This window comes from Salmo salar, chromosome 21 (assembly GCF_965601325.2).
Source record: "Salmo salar chromosome 21, fSalSal1, whole genome shotgun sequence".
Lineage (NCBI taxonomy): Eukaryota > Metazoa > Chordata > Actinopteri > Salmoniformes > Salmonidae > Salmo > Salmo salar.
The window spans coordinates 50,959,768-50,976,514 of record NC_138311.1 but is presented as its reverse complement, the minus strand read 5'-3'; the positions used below and the strand labels follow the sequence as shown (position 1 = coordinate 50,976,514).

The 16,747-nt window shown below is 45.5% G+C and overlaps 1 protein-coding gene across 4 annotated transcripts in view; it reads left to right on the top strand.

The window, feature by feature from the left end:
• The window catches only part of LOC106582458 (INO80 complex subunit D), a 45,848-nt gene that overhangs the window by 2,747 nt on the left and 26,354 nt on the right, over positions 1-16,747 (top strand). For 2 of the 4 annotated variants that reach the window (XM_014165592.3, XM_082967228.1), the window contains exons 2-8: positions 6,703-6,816; positions 6,949-7,129; positions 14,769-14,908; positions 15,005-15,273; positions 15,375-16,192; positions 16,333-16,484; positions 16,582-16,738. The gene's annotated coding sequence lies outside the window, so the exon portion shown is untranslated. Of the gene's footprint in view, positions 1-6,702; positions 6,817-6,948; positions 7,130-14,768; positions 14,909-15,004; positions 16,193-16,332; positions 16,485-16,581; positions 16,739-16,747 lie in introns of all 4 variants that reach the window. The other 2 variants (XM_082967229.1, XM_082967227.1) reach the window with 2 other exon arrangements.

The window sequence follows — 16,747 nt, the reverse complement described above, 5'->3', positions numbered from 1 at the left end:
AGCCCTCCGGGACAGAACCATAGGAACCACCTTTACCAGCGCTTCAATCGATATTCCTCACTTTGACATGAGGGGTCACAGTCACCCTACGGGTGATTTGAGTGTGACCGCGACAGGTGGGTACACTCCTTTGAATTTCATGAAGTTGACATTCAGTGATCTGTGCCCAGTGGGAACCTAGGCGTCTTCCGTCCGTTTTATGGTTCAGCAGCAAATCAATGGGTGTGGATGGTACTACCCACATCAGATGTAGGCCTCCCTCCCCAGACAAGCTGGAGATACCTCTCCCCACTTCTTAGGGCATGAGCCAGATCCATGCAACGCCCTATCACTGCGGGGCCAATGGGTTTAGTCTCCGCCTCGAGTCTAGTGAGTGTAGAGGAGACCTCCCCACCTACAATGTGTGGGGCCGGCGAACGCCGTAGCTGGGGAGATCCGCGAGAAGGGCCTGGCGTGCGTCCAGAGTTCCCCGGGGCTCCCGCCAGCTTCTCCGTGATCGATCGCGTTACCGCACTGGATGCCTTGCGGCACCTGTCTCCACTAGTCCGTGGACATTCTGAACCTTGTTTGAAGTCAGTAGGTCACATGACCAAAGAGCTATTGAAATTATAAATTGAAAGAAATTCATATCAAAACGTGTGAGATGAAAATGGACAAACTGAAGGGTGTGCAATGTGTAGGGCCACTGAGTGTACATTCTGAACCTTGTTTGAGTCCAGTAGATCACATGACCAAGGAGCTTTTGAAATGAGAAAGTTAGAAAAATGTATGTAAAAACATGTGAGATGAAAATGGACAAACCAAAGGGTGTGCAATATAGAAGAGTAGTCAGTGGACATTCTGAACCTTGTTTGAGTCAAGTAGGTCACATGACCAAGGATCTATCGAATTTCGAATGTAAAAAAAAGTTTGTTCATTGTTTATGCTCCCTAACTAATTCAACTAGGAATACAAAATGCTGCTCAGATTTCCACATGTTTATTAGCATTGGAAAGCGAATGAATGTCCAAATCGTGAAAATAAGACCTGTGAAATTTTTCCAACATCATGACACTTATTTGTAGTCTGTGGCTCAAGTGGTTTGAAAGCTATTGAGGTTTGAAAGCGCGAATATCCGTTGAATATCCAACTTCAAACTGTCTTTACCTCGGTCCAACAAAGTTAGTGCATTTACCAATTTACCAATCCATGCAGGATTTACTTGAGTGTTTCCATCTACTCAAGCCAGTGTCTTGCCGAAAATCTCCCCCTGCCATAATCCCCCCCTTCTAATTTCCTTCATTTTGTGCCTAGTCAAATACTTTCTGTAGAACAAACTTCACGTCAGGATAGGCAACCAAAATTAATAATTAATGTATGTGTGTTATTTAAACATAGAGGAGGGAGTAAAATGTTGGCAAGCAATCAACATTTTAGAACAATTATGGCTGAATTATTACACAAAAAATAAAAATACTAGTCGAATAAGACATTGGAGAGATGATGAATTTTGGCAAAGAGATTTATTTATAGACTAATACAAAATCAGTAGCGGATTTAGGGCACTGAAGAGGGGGGTTCGCCTAGGGCGCCATACAAGCTAGAACTGCCACATACACTTGAAACAAATAGCCAAACTGAAAACTGCAGACAAAAATGCTTTCTGCTACTAAGATCAGTGAAATGTAGGCTAAACTGACAAAGGAGTGAAGAACAGAAATCTCAACTAGCAAGCAAGTGGCAGCAATGAAGAAGGGGGGGGGGGGGAATTCTGGCAGGGGCTTGAAAATCTCCCCCTATTTTCGGCACATCTCCCCCCGTGCTGCCACCAGCAAGATGCCGCCCTACACATGTCGCACGTACCTAAATCCACCACTGATTTTGTATTAGTCTACAAATAAATCTCTTTGCCCATTGTCGTCATCTCCCAATTTCCCTAGAATAACATAAATGTGTATACACTAGTGTACAGTGATGTAGTGTAATTTATTTTAGATGAGGGAGTGCACTTTTTTTTATTTTTTATGAACATTTCTTCAATCAAAGTTTTTTACCGACAGACATAGCCAACTGAATAGCCTATCATTATAGAATATGCATAAAATGCATCCTCCAATTGCAACGTTTGCCTATGCAAACTAGGCTACGCTGGGGCGGCAGGGTAGACTAGTGGTTAGAGCGTAGGACTAGTAACCGAAAGGTTCCAAGATCGAATCCCCGAGCTGACAAGGTATAAAATATTTTGTTCTGCCCCTGAACAAGGCAGTTAACCCACCGTTCCTAGGCTGTCATTGAAAATAAGAATGTGTTCTTAACTGACTTCCTAGTTAAATAAAGGTTTTCTCAAGAAAATGTTATATTTTTAATACCCTCAAACACCAAGTTAGGCATATGCTACCAATTTACAATAATCCATCATCCCTGTTAATCATGAATAATAATTCTTCACGTTTTACCTGTGAAAGTCCAAACTGCATCTCCCTTCCAATCATTTGATGTCAATCAGTTTCATGGGAATCAGCATTTCACTCTTCTTGAATGACTGTTTCCTGAGTGAATTAGAGCAGATGATGTTAATAAACTATTAGCCTTGTATTTTGTTTCAATCAAAGCATAACCTGCACAGTGGCTCTGAGTTTTGGTGCATAATGATATAGGTTTTTTACTATTCAGCTTCAGCTAACCATCCTAAAATCTCATTATAAATGAGGTGTTTTTGAGGTTACGGTAATGTTATAGACCTGCTATGCTGTTCGTTATGTAAAATAGAAATACATCTTTATGTGATCTTGCGAGACATTGATCTTCGATCTAACTTTACTAAAGAGCACCATTGTGAGAAGTGATCATCTTCTATCTGTAATTCTAATAATAATAAGTGATGAGTAGGACTATTAGGCAACATATCTTGATGAGTGTCATTTTAAGCGACAGATGCACTCTTCGTGGTTCTGAAAGGACAGCGTCAGGATCACACAATGAAGTTGACCCAGCTTTTGGTGCTGAAGGATAGCTCTGTGCATTCGGCCATTTCAGGAAGAAACAACAATAATTTGCAGTAGGCTTTAGCCTAATAGGCCTACAACTACATAGCAAACAGTTGAAGTCGGAAGTTTACATACACTTAGATTGGAGTCATTAAAACTTGTTTTTCAACCCTTCCACAAATATCTTGTTAACAAACTATAGTTTTGGCAAGTCGGTTAGGACATCTACTTTGTGCATGACACAAGTCATTTTTCCAACAATTGTTTACAGACAGATTATTTCACTTATAATTCACTGTATCACAATTCCAGTGGGTCAGAAGTTTACATACACTAAGTTGACTGCGCCTTTAAACAGCTTGGAAAATTCCAGAAAATGATGTCATGGATTTAGATGCTTCTGATAGGCTAATTGACATAAATTTAGTCAATTGGAGGTGTACCTGTAGATGTATTTCAATGCCTACCTTCAAACTCAATGCCTCCTTGCTTGACATCATGAGAAAATCAGAAGAAATCAGCCAAGAACTTGTAGACCTCCACAAGTCTGGTTCATCCTTGGGAGTCTGAAGGTACCACATTCATCTGTACAAGCAATAGTACGAAGTATAAACACCATGGGACCATGCAGCCATCATACCGCTCAGGAAGGAGACGCGTTCTGTCTCCTAAAGATGAGTGTACTTTGGTGCGAAAAGTGCAAATCAATCCCAGAACAACAGCAAAGGACCCTGTGAAGATGCTGGAGGAAACGGTACAAAAGTATCTATATCCACAGTAAAACAAGTCCTATATCGACATAACCTGAAAGGCCACTTAGCAAGGAAGAAGCCACTGCTCCAAAACCGCCATAAAAAAGCCAGACTACGGTTTGCAACTGCAGATGGGGACAAAGATCGTACTTTCTGGAGAAATGTCATCTGAAATGTCAATAGAACTCATTGGCCATAATGACCATCATTATGTTTGGAGGAAAAAGCGGGAGGCTTGCAAGCCGAAGAACACCATCTCAACCATGAAGTACGGGGGTTGCAGCATCATGTTGTGGGGGTGCTTTGCTGCAGAAGGGACTGGTGCACTTCACAAAATAGATGGCATCATGAGGATGGAAAATTATGTGGATATATTGAAGAAATATCATAAGACAACAATCGGGAAGTTAAAGCTTGGTCGCAAATGGGTCTTCCAAATGGACAATGACCCCAAGCATACTTCCAAAGTTGTGGCAAAATGGCTTAAGGACAACAAAGTCAAGGTGTTGGAGTGGCCATCACAAAGCCCTGACCTCAATCCCATAGAACATTTGTGGGCAGAACTGAAAAGTGTGTGTGAGCAAGGAGGCCTACAAACCTGACTCAGTTACACCAGCTCTGTCAGGAGGAATGGACCAAAATTCACCCAATTTATTGTGGGAAGCTTGTGGAAGGCTACCCAAAACGTTTGACCCAAGTTAAACAATTTAAAGGCAATGCTACCAAATACTAATTGAGTGTATGTAAACTTCTGACCCACTGGGAATGTGATGAAAGAAATAATAGCTGAAATAAATAATTCTCTCTACTATTATTCTGACATTTCACATTCTTAAAATAAAGTGGTGATCCTAACTGACCTAAGAGAGGGAATTTTTACTAGGATTAAATGTCAGGAATTGTGAAAAACAGAGTTTAAATGTATTCGGCTAACGTGTATGTAAACTTCCGACTTCAACTATAGCTATTTGTAGGCTTATAACCTAATGTAAGCCTGGTGTGGTGTATTCATGCATCTCAATAAACTGTGACTTAACCTGTTGGGGCTCGGGGGCAGTATTGAGAAATTTTGAAAAAAATATGTGCCCATTTTTAACTGCCTCCTACACCAACTCAGAAGCTAGGATATGCATATTATTAACACATTCGGATAGAAAACACTCTGAATTTTCTAAAACAGTTTGAATGGTGTCTGTAAGTATAACAAAACTCATATTGCAGGCAAAAACCTGTGAAAAATAGATTTAAAAAAAAAAGTGAATTTTGTGACTGTACTATTTAGTGTCATTGTTTTATAGATACCATAGTGAGAAAGGATTCATTTCGCAACACCTACGGCTTCCACTAGATGTCAACGATCTTTATAAAGTTGTTTGAAGCGTCTATGATAAACAGAGAGCAAATTAGAATGCAAGGAAGTTGACATGTCGTCACTTCATTTTTTTGCGCCTGCGCATAAATCTGAGAAGCGTGAGTTTGTCATTATTGTTAATCTAGACATAGGATAGGTTGTGTGAAAATATTACGGATGTTTAACGTTAAAAATGGACCAAAAGATTAATGCTAAACAACGTTTGACATGTTTGAACGAACGTAAATAGATTATTTACTAGGTTTTTTTAGCTTTTCGGCGTGATTTTACAACCCCCCACCACGTTTTGTGGGAGCATAATGAACGCTAACTACTTGGTGTTATTTGGACATAAATTATGAACTTTGTCAAAAGAAACCACATTTGTTCCGGACCTGGGATTCCTGGCAGTGCCTTCTGATGGAGATAATCAAAGGTAAGGGGATATTTACAATGTTATTATCGATATTAGATGATGCTAACTGTATAGCATAGCTTATTGTTCTTAGCATAGCACCCCGTTTATTGCAAAATGTGATTTCCCAGTAAAGTTATTTTGAGATCTGGCCATTCGGTAGCAACTACGAGATGATAATATATTATTCTTTGAATGACAATATTATAATTTACCAATGTTTTCGAATAGTAATTTTGTTATGTTCACCGGAAGCATTTCAGAGAAGAAAAAAATCTGAATTTCACGCTACTGTAAAATGCTGTTTTTGGATATAAATATGAACTTGATGGAACAAAAAATGCATGTATTGTATAACATAATGTCCTAGGAGTGTCATCTGATGGAGATTGACAAAGGTTAGTGCATAATTCTAGCTGGTTTCTGCTTTTGGTGACGCCTGACCTTGAATTGAAAATGGATGTTTGTACTTTTGTGGCTATGTACTGTCCTAACATAATCTAACTTTATGCTTTTGCCGTAAAGCCTCTTTGAAAATCGAACAATGTGGTTAGATTAAGAAAATGTTTATCTTTTAAATTGTGTAAAATAGTTGATTGTTTGAGAAATTGAAATTATTAGATTTTTGATGTTTTGAATTTCCAGCCTTGTTCCCCACAGGTTCAGCCTGTGGGGAGGACTGGTTAGTCATGATGATGGTTCAGCCTGTGGGGAGGGACTGGTTAGTCATGATGATGGTTCAGCCTGTGGGGAGGGACTGGTTAGTCATGATGATGGTTCAGCCTGTGGGGAGGGACTGGTTAGTCATGATGATGGTTCAGCCTGTGGGGGGGGGACTGGTTAGTCATGATGATGGTTCAGCCTGTGGGGGGGGACTGGTTAGTCATGATGATGGTTCAGCCTGTGGGGGGGGACTGGTTAGTCATGATGATGGTTCAGCCTGTGGGGAGGGACTGGTTAGTCATGATGATGGTTCAGCCTGTGGGGGGGGGACTGGTTAGTCATGATGATGGTTCAGCCTGTGGGGGGGGGCTGGTTAGTCATGATGATGGTTCAGCCTGTGGGGGGGGACTGGTTAGTCATGATGATGGTTCAGCCTGTGGGGAGGGACTGGTTAGTCATGATGATGGTTCAGCCTGTGGGGGGGGGACTGGTAACAAGGTTTTTGGCATTGGACTTCTTAAAGGAACATGTTGCCATTGTGTGCTGACTGTGCAGGACCAGTGACCAGAGCCGCTTCTTAGAGAGCAAGAGAGCTGTGGAGGACAAGAACATTGGTCCCTTCATCAAGACCGTCATGACCTGCTGTATCCAGTCCACCCACTGTGTCCGGTGAGTCAGGCTAGTAATCATAGTATGGTCCACCTTGGAAGCATTCATTATAGAGGGCAACACCTTATTATTACCAAGAATTTCAAAGGGGACAGACACCTATGTGCCAAATAAGGTTTTCCCCCTTTGTAGCTTTGCCAGTGAGATTACAGGTGTGGAGGATCTGGGGACCACTGTCAGGGGACCTGCAGATTGGCATTCATGTGGAGAAGTTGTTCATGTCGGCGCTGTCTGGGAATGTGATTGACGTATGCCCTGTGGGAGCATTGACTTCCAAGCCGTATGCCCTCACTTCCTGTCCCTGGGAGACCAGGTATGTGCTTTACACTGTTGTGTATACAGTACAAGCCGGCTCTTGGAATAGAGTCCAAGTAGTAGTATATAGACTTTCTCCAAGATGGCATAGCAGTCGGATGTGTGTTTTTGTCTTGTCCCTTGTAAACAATGTTTTTGCTTGTTTTTTTTTCATATATATATTTAATATTTTAATATCACGTTCTATATACGGACTGAATATACTCTCCTGCAATCCGCCTCACCCACTGTGGTACGGATCTGCTATTTTTATACTTAAGAACTCATCAACTCATCAAAAGCTTGCCACCTAACTGGCTACTAGTTAGCCACGGCCCGCTAGCTGTCTAAAGTACAACGGACTGTTAGCTTAAGAGGCCCATCGAACAAATTCTTTGGCCACTATACCCACCATATGGAGCCCTGCTGATCCGTCGTCTGAACCGTCGCCTGAACCGGAACCCCAACAGAAGCTAGCCAGCTAACTAGCACGGACAACTCTCGCATGCCTGCACTGTGCGACTCAAACCAGAGCAAATCGGACTTATTTTTCCCCATATCTCCGGACTCCTACCGCAAACTCTGAACCTTTTTTTTTTTTTTTTTTTTTCCTTCACCTGGATCATCGCTAGCTGCTATTCGAGTGGCCACTCCTGGCTAACGTCACTGTCCCAAAGCAATAACCGTTTAGCCTGGAGCTAGCCTTGCTAGGCCCATCTCCCGGCTAGCCAAAGAGGTCCATCAGCCACTACTTGGGCTACAATACCTCTTTTTGCCAACTGGCTTGGACCCACGACGACTCATCATGACTGGACCACCGATGTGATGATTCGCCCGATGGGGTTTTTCTCAACTGGCTCCGCTATCGCTTCATCCCCTGAAATCCCATCCGCTACCATGTCCAGAGCACATCGGGCTGTTAGCCCACCGGACAAATTCTCTGGCCGCTATACCTATTCTGCCAATTGGCCTGGTTTACCACACGGAGCCCTGCTGATCCATCTGCCGATGTAACAGCACGAGGGGGCCAAATCAAATCACATTTATTTATATAGCCCTTCTTACATCAGCTGATATCTCAAAGTGCTGTACAGAAACCCAACCTAAAACCCCAAACAGCGAGCAATGCCGGTGTAGAAGCACAACAGACTTTCTTCCGTCGCGACGTCCCTCCATGGCCCTTCTGTTAGCTTGCTAGCCCCGACCCGCAAGCTGCCTGAAGCCACTCACTGGACTCCTATGATCACTCGGCTACACATGCCTCTCGCTAACGTCAATATGCCTTGTCCATTGCTGTTTTGGTTAATATTTATTGCCTTATTTCACTGTAGAGTCTTTAGTCCTGCTCAATACGCCTTATTTAACACTTTAGTTCCACCTACCACACATGCGGTGACATCACCTGGTTTAAATAATATTTCAAGGGACAATATCTCTTTCATCGTCACTCTATGCAGAGGTTTACCCTCACTGTATCCACATCCTACCATACTGTTGTCGGTACGTTATGCCTTGAATCTATTCTACCGTGCCCAGAAATCTGCTCCTTTTACTCTCTATTCAGAACGTACTAGACGACCAGTTATTTTAGCCTTTAGCCGTACCCTTATCCTACTCCTCCTCTGTTCCTCTGGTGATGTGGAGGTTAATCCAGGCCCTGCAGTGCCTAGCTCCACTCCCATTCCCCAGGCGCTATCATTTGTTGACTTCTGTAACCGTAAAAGCCTTGGTTTCATGCATGTTAACATTAGAAGCCTCCTCCCTAAGTTTGTTTTATTCACTGCCCTAGCACACTCTGCCAACCCGAATGTCCTAGCCGTGTCTGAATCCTGGCTCAGGAAGACCACCAAAAACCCTGAAATTTCCATCTCTAACTATAACATTTTCCGCCAAGATAGAACTGCCAAAGGGGGCGGTGTTGCAATCTACTGCACAGATAGCCTGCAGAGTTCTGTCTTACTATCCAGGTCTGTACCCAAACAGTTTGAGCTTCTACTTTAAAAAATCCACCTTTCCAGAAACAATTCTCTCACAGTTGCCGCTTGCTATAGACCACCCTCTGCCCCCAGCTGTGCCCTGGACACCATATGTGAACTGATTGCCCCCCATCCAGCTTCATTTACATTTACATTTAAGTCATTTAGCAGACGCTTTTATCCAGAGCGACTTACAAATTGGTGCATTCACCTTATGATATCCAGTGGAAGAACCACTTTACAATAGTGCATCTAAATCTTTTAGGGGGGGGTTAGAAGGATTACTTTATCCTATCCTAGGTATTCCTTAAAGAGGTGGGGTTTCAGGTGTCTCCGGAAGGTGGTGATTGACTCCGCTGTCCTGGCGTCGTGAGGGAGCTTGTTCCACCATAGGGGTGCCAGAGCAGCGAACAGTTTTGACTGGGCTGAGCGGGAACTGTGCTTCCTCAGAGGTAGGGGGGCCAGCAGGCCAGAGGTGGATGAGCGCAGTGCCCTCGTTTGGGTGTAGGGACTGATCAGAGCCTGAAGGTACGGAGGTGCCATTCCCCTCACGGCTCCGTAGGCAAGCACCATGGTCTTGTAGCGGATGCGAGCTTCAACTGGAAGCCAGTGGAGAGAGCGGAGGAGCGGGGTGACGTGAGAGAACTTGGGAAGGTTGAACACCAGACGGGCTGCGGCGTTCTGGATGAGTTGTAGGGGTTTAATGGCACAGGCAGGGAGCCCAGCCAACAGCGAGTTGCAGTAATCCAGACGGGAGATGACAAGTGCCTGGATTAGGACCTGCGCCGCTTCCTGTGTGAGGCAGGGTCGTACTCTGCGAATGTTGTAGAACATGAACCTACAGGATCGGGTCACCCCCTTGATGTTAGTGGAGAACGACAGGGTGTTGTCCAAGGTCACGCCAAGGTTCTTAGCACTCTGGGAGGAGGACACAATGGAGTTGTCAACCGTGATGGCGAGATCATGGAACGGACAGTCCTTCCCCGGGAGGAAAAGCAGCTCCGTCTTGCTGAGGTTCAGCTTGAGGTGGTGATCCGTCATCCACACTGATATGTCTGCCAGACATGCAGAGATGCGATTCGCCACCTGGTTATCAGAAGGGGGAAAGGATAAGATTAATTGTGTGTCGTCTGCATAGCAATGATAGGAGAGACCATGTGAGGATATGACAGAGCCAAGTGACTTGGTGTATAGCGAGAATAGGAGAGGGCCTAGAACAGAGCCCTGGGGGACACCAGTGGTGAGAGCACGTGGTGCGGAGACAGATTCTCGCCACGCCACCTGGTAGGAGCGACCTGTCAGGTAGGACGCAATCCAAGCGTGGGCCGCGCCGGAGATGCCCAACTCAGAGAGGGTAGAGAGGAGGATCTGGTGGTTCACAATATCAAAGGCAGCAGATAGGTCTAGAAGGATGAGAGCAGAGGAGAGAGAGTTAGCTTTAGCAGTGCGGAGAGCCTCCGTGACACAGAGAAGAGCAGTCTCAGTTGAATGACCAGTCTTGAAACCTGACTGATTTGGATCAAGAAGGTCATTCTGAGAGAGATAGCAAGAGAGCTGGCCAAGGACGGCACGTTCAAGAGTTTTGGAGAGAAAAGAAAGAAGGGATACTGGTCTGTAGTTGTTGACATCGGAGGGATCGAGTGTAGGTTTTTTCACAAGGGGTGCAACTCTCGCTCTCTTGAAGACGGAAGGGATGTAGCCAGCGGTCAAGGATGAGCGAGGTGAGGTAAGGGAGAAGGTCTCTGGAAATGGTCTGGAGAAGAGAGGAGGGGATAGGGTCAAGCGGGCAGGTTGTTGGGTGGCTGGCCGTCACAAGACGCGAGATTTCATCTGGAGAGAGAGGGGAGAAAGAGGTCAAAGCACAGGGTAGGGCAGTGTGAGCAGGACCAGCGGTGTCGTTTGACTTAACAAACGAGGATCGGATGTCGTCGACCTTCTTTTCAAAATGGTTGACGAAGTCATCCGCAGAGAGGGAGGGGGGGGGGGGGGGGGGGGGGGGGAGGAGGAGGATTCAGGAGGGAGGAGAAGGTGGCAAAGAGCTTCCTAGGGTTAGAGGCAGCAGAAACAGAAGAGGAAAATGTAGAGAAGAGGGAGTGAAAGGATGCCAGGTCCGCAGGGAGGCGAGTTTTCCTCCATTTCCGCTCGGCTGCCCGGAGCCCTGTTCTGTGAGCTCGCAATGAGTCGTTGAGCCACGGAGCAGGAGGGGAGGACCGAGCCGGCCTAGAGGATAGGGGACATAGAGAGTCAAAGGATGCAGAAAGGGAGGAGAGGAGGGTTGAGGAGGCAGAATCAGGAGATAGGTTGGAGAAGGTTTGAGCAGAGGGAAGAGATGATAGGATGGAAGAGGAGAGAGTAGCGGGAGAGAGAGAGCGAAGGTTGCGACGGCGCAATACCATTCGAGTAGAGGCAGAGTGAGAAGTGTTGGAGGAGAGCGAGAGGGAAAAGGATACAAGGTAGTGGTCGGAGACTTGGAGGGGAGTTGCAATGAGATTAGTGGAAGAACAGCATCTAGTAAAGATGAGGTCAAGCGTATTGCCTGCCTTGTGAGTAGGGGGGGAAGGTGAGAGGGTGAGGTCAAAAGAGGAGAGGAGTGGAAAGAAGGAGGCAGAGAGGAATGAGTCAAAGGTAGACGTGGGGAGGTTAAAGTCACCCAGAACTGTGAGAGGTGAGCCATCCTCAGGAAAGGAACTTATCAAGGCGTCAAGCTCATTGATGAACTCTCCAAGGGAACCTGGAGGGCGATAAATGATAAGGATGTTAATTAAGCTTGAAAGGGCTGGTAACTGTGACAGCATGGAATTCAAAGGAGCATGGAATTGGAAGGAGCATGGAATTCAGAGCTCGTGCTGCTAGGTGACCTAAACTGGAACATGCTTGACACCCCAGCCATCCTACAATCTAAGCTTGATGCCCTCAATCTCTCACAAATTATCAATGAACACACCAGGTACAACCCCAAATCTGTAAACACGGGCACCCTCATAGATATCATCCTAACCAACTTGCCCTCCAAATATAACTCTGCTGTTTTCAACCAAGATCTCAGCGATCACTGCCTCATTGCCTGCATCCGTAACGGGTCTGCGGTCAAACGACCACCCCTCATCACTATCAAATACACCCTAAAACACTTCAGCGAGCAGGCCTTCCTAAACGACCTGGCCCGGGTATCCTGGAAGGATATTGACCTCATCCCGTCAGTAGAGGATGCCTGGTCATTCTTTAAAAGTGCCTTCCTCACCATCTTAAATAAGCATGCCCCTTTCAAAAAATGTAGAACCAGGAACAGATATAGCCCTTGGTTCTCTCCAGACCTGACTGCCCTTGAATAGCACAAAAACATCCTGTGGCGTTCTGCATTAGCATCGAATAGCCCCCGTGATATGCAACTTTTCAGGGACGTTAGGAACAAATATACACAGGCAGTTAGGAAAGCTAAGGCTAGCTTTTTCAAGAAGAAATTTGCATCCTGTAGCACAAACTCCCAAAATTTCTGGGACACTGTAAAGTCCATAGGGAATAAGAGCACCTCCTCCCAGCTGCCCACTGCACTGAGGCTAGGAAACACTGTCACCACCGATAAACCCACTATAATTGAGAATTTCAATAAGCATTTTTCTACGGCTGGCCATGCTTTCCACCTGGCTACCCCTACCCCAGTCAACAGCCCTTCACTCCCCACAGCAACTTGCCCAAGCCTCCCCCATTTCTCCTTCACCCAAATCCAGATAGCTGATGTTCTTAATGAACTGCAAAACCTGGACCCCAACAAATGAGCCGGGTTAGACAATCTGGATCCTCTCTTTTTAAAATGATCTGCCGAAATTGTTGCAACCCCTATTACTAGCCTGTTCAACCTCTCTTTCGTATCGTCTGAGATTCCCAAAGATTGGAAAGCTGCCGCGGTCATCCCCCTCTTCAAAGGGGGAGACACTCTAGACCCAAACTGTTATAGACCTATATCCATCCTACCCTGCCTTTCTAAGGTCTTCGAAAGCCAAGCTAACAAACAGATTACCGACCATTTCGAATCCCACCGTACCTTATCCGCTATGCAATCTGGTTTCAGAGCTGGTCATGAGTGCACCTCAGCCACGCTCAAGGTCCTAAACGATATCATAACCGCCATCGATAAGAGACATTACTGTGCAGCCATATTCATCGACCTGGCCAAGGCTTTCGACTCTGTCAATCACCACATTCTTATTGGCAGACTCAACAGCCTTAGTTTCTCAAATGATTGCCTCGCCTGGTTCACCAACTACTTCTCTGATAGAGTTCAGTGTGTCAAATCGGAGGGCCTGTTGTCCGAACCTCTTGTAGTCTCTATGGGGGTGTCACAGGGTTCAATTCTCGGGCCGACTCTCTTCTCTGTATACATCAATGATGTCGCTCTCGCTGCTGGTGATTCTCTGATACACCTCTACGCAGATGACACCATTCTGTATACTTCTGTCCCTTCTTTGGACACTGTGTTAACTAACCTCCAGACGAGCTTCAATGCCATACAACTCTCCTTCCGTGGCCTCCAACTGCTCTTAAATGCAAGTAAAATGAAATCACCACTGCCAGCACCTGCCCGCCTGTCCAGCATCACTACTCTGGACGGCACTGACTTAGAATATGTGGACAACTACAAATACCTAGGTGTCTGGCTAGACTGTAAACTCTCCTTCCAGACTCACATTAAGCATCTCCAATCCAAATTTAAATCTAGAATCGGCTTCCTATTTCGCAACAAAACATCCTTCACTCATGCTGCCAAACATACCCTCGTAAAACTGACCATACTACCGATCCTCGACTTTGGCGATGTCCTCTATAAAATAGCCTCCAAAACTCTACTCAACAAATTGGATGCAGTCTATCACAGTGCCATCCGTTTTGTCACCTAAGGCCCATATATCACCCATCACTGCGACCTGTATGCTCTCGTTGGCTGGCCATCGCTTCATACTCGTCGCCAAACCCACTGGCTCCAGGTCATCTACAAGTCTATGCTAGGTAAAGCCCCGCCTTATCTCACCTCACTGGTCACCATAGCAGCACCCACTCGCAGCACGCGCTCCAGCAGTTATATCTCACTGGTCACCCCCAAAGCCAATTCCTCCTTTGGCCTTTCCTTCCAGTTATCTATTGCCAATGACTGGAACGAACTGCAAAAATCACTGAAGCTGGAGACCCATATCTCCCTCACTAGCTTTAAGCACCAGCTGTCAGAGCAGCTCACAGATCACTGCGTCTGTACATAGCCCATCTGTAAACAGCCCATCCAACTACCTCATCCCCATACTGTATTTATTTATTTATCTTGCTCCTTTGCACCCCAGTATCTCAACTTGCACATTCATCTTCTGCACATCTACCAATCCAGTGTCTAATTGCTATATTGTAATTACTTCGCCACCATGGCCTATTTATTGCCTTACCTCCCTTATCTTACCTCATTTGCGCTCACTGTATATAGATTTCTTTTTCCTACTGTATTATTGACTGTATGTTTGTTTATCTCATGTGTAACTCTGTGTTGTTGTATGTGTCACACTGCTTTGCTTTATCTTGGCCAGGTTGCAGTTGTAAATGACAACTTGTTCTCAACTAGCCTACCTGGTTAAATAAAGGTGAAATAAAAATAAAATAAATGACCTTGGTGGTTATCAACTAATCTTTCTCTCCTCACAGGAAGACTGAATCCATTGACGTGCTGGATGCGGTGGTTAGCAATATTGTGGTGAGCACCCAGGGGGTGGTGAGGTCATGAGGAGTTTGCCCCCCCATCTCCACAAGGTCATCAATGAGGAGTGGATCTCAGATTAGACCAGGTAAACTGAGGTCCAGCTCATTTCACGTCCATACGGTCTTGACTGACCTTATCGGTCTGAAATTCACACTGAACTCATTCTCTCCCCTGATGGCAGGTCTGCGTATGGTGTGTTGAAGCGACAGCGCCTCAATCAGCCCAATGTGAAGGATGCATCTGGCCAGCTGGTGGCCACTTCCTGGGAGGACGTGTTGACAATGACGGCCCATACCGGCCAAACCCGGAAGGCGAACGCCAATTGTGCGCCGACCTATGGAACTCCCAATCACGGCCGGTTGTGATACAGCCTTGAGTGCTTCTGTTTTATTTTCAGACCTCCCTCCCCCATATATTATGTGTATCAACAAAGAGAACAGTCAATCCACAGTGAGTTGTAGCATGTTCCTTGTTGATTTTGTGTTTGTCTGTTGTCCTTTATAAACTCTCTGTAGACACCAGTAGTCTGACATCAGTGTTTTCGTTTGCAGTTGCAAAGAGCTCAAGGCACCAATGTCAAGGCCGTTGTAGGAGGGATGATGGAAGCAGAGGCTCTGATCGCCCTGAAAGATATGTTGAACCGCTTGTGTAGTGACAGCCTATGTACTGAGGAGATCTTCCCCATGGCAGGGGCTGGCCAAAGCAGAGCTGCCAGTGCTTCAGCAGCGGTTGCAATGCCTGCTTGCCTCCCAGGATATTTTTGTTGGTAGAACGCCTGTGACAAGGTCACTTCTGGTGACGTTTCAAAAAGACATTCTACTCAAAAATGCATGAAAATTCAATGATGTTGACACCATGGGAAACTGCACTGTAGTGAGCAAGCAGTGGCTGTGGGCTCCTGGCTCTCATTCACGCCACTGCTTGCTCTGTTTGCTACAAATATATGTTGTAACTTGTCACTCTGATCTTAAATGGATAATGCGAGATTTTGGCAATTAAGCCCATTTTTTACTTCCCCAGAGTCAGATGAACTCATGGATACCATTTTATATCTCTGTCTGCAGTTTGAAGGATGTTGAAGGTAGTTTCGCAAGCCATTGCCAACTAGCGTTAGCGCAATGACTGGAAGTCTACAGGAACAACTAGCATGCTAGCGCAATTGCTAAATGAATATAGGGGAAACACTGGCTGAGCCTGAGGGGAACAGTGGAACATTCCTGATCTGGGTTCTATTTCCTATAGATTTGACCTGCGCTCAAACTACCTTCTGAATTCCTGCATCGCTGGCATTGAAGAGGCTGATTTGCTGCTCCTAGTTGGCACCAACCCACACTGAGGCACCACTTTTTAACGCACGCATCAGAAAGAGGTATAGCTGGGAGGTCGGGATGGGATTTAAGTGCTGTCAAAAATCACTGGCATCTCAATTTGCATGTAAATAACTGCTTCCAGCACTCTCTCTTTAAGTGGAAACTATAAATCTGAAACGTGACTGGTGGTATTTTATAGATACTTCATGTACCCCTGGTAGTTGGCTTCACAACGAGCTGTAGATGGCCTTGGTGGGGCGGGAGGTGGACCTGACCTACACGTACGATCAGCTGGAGGAGTCTGCTAAGGTCCTGCAGGAAATAGTTCCTGGGACCCAGCCCTTCTCTAAGGTAATCATGTATTATTTACAGATCTCTGATGGTTGGTCACTAAGTGTAGTCATAGAGAATTCACTATGTCAACAATTATAAAAAATCTTGTTCCTAGGTTTTTGCCGAGGTCAAAGCATCCTGTAGTGGTGGTGGGCAGTGGTTTCCTGCAGAGAGAGGAATGAAGCCGCTATAAACGCAGCCATGTCCACCATTGCTCAGAATGCCAGCAGTGGAGTAGGAGAATGCTGGAAGGTTCTCAATGTGCTTCACAGGTAATATCT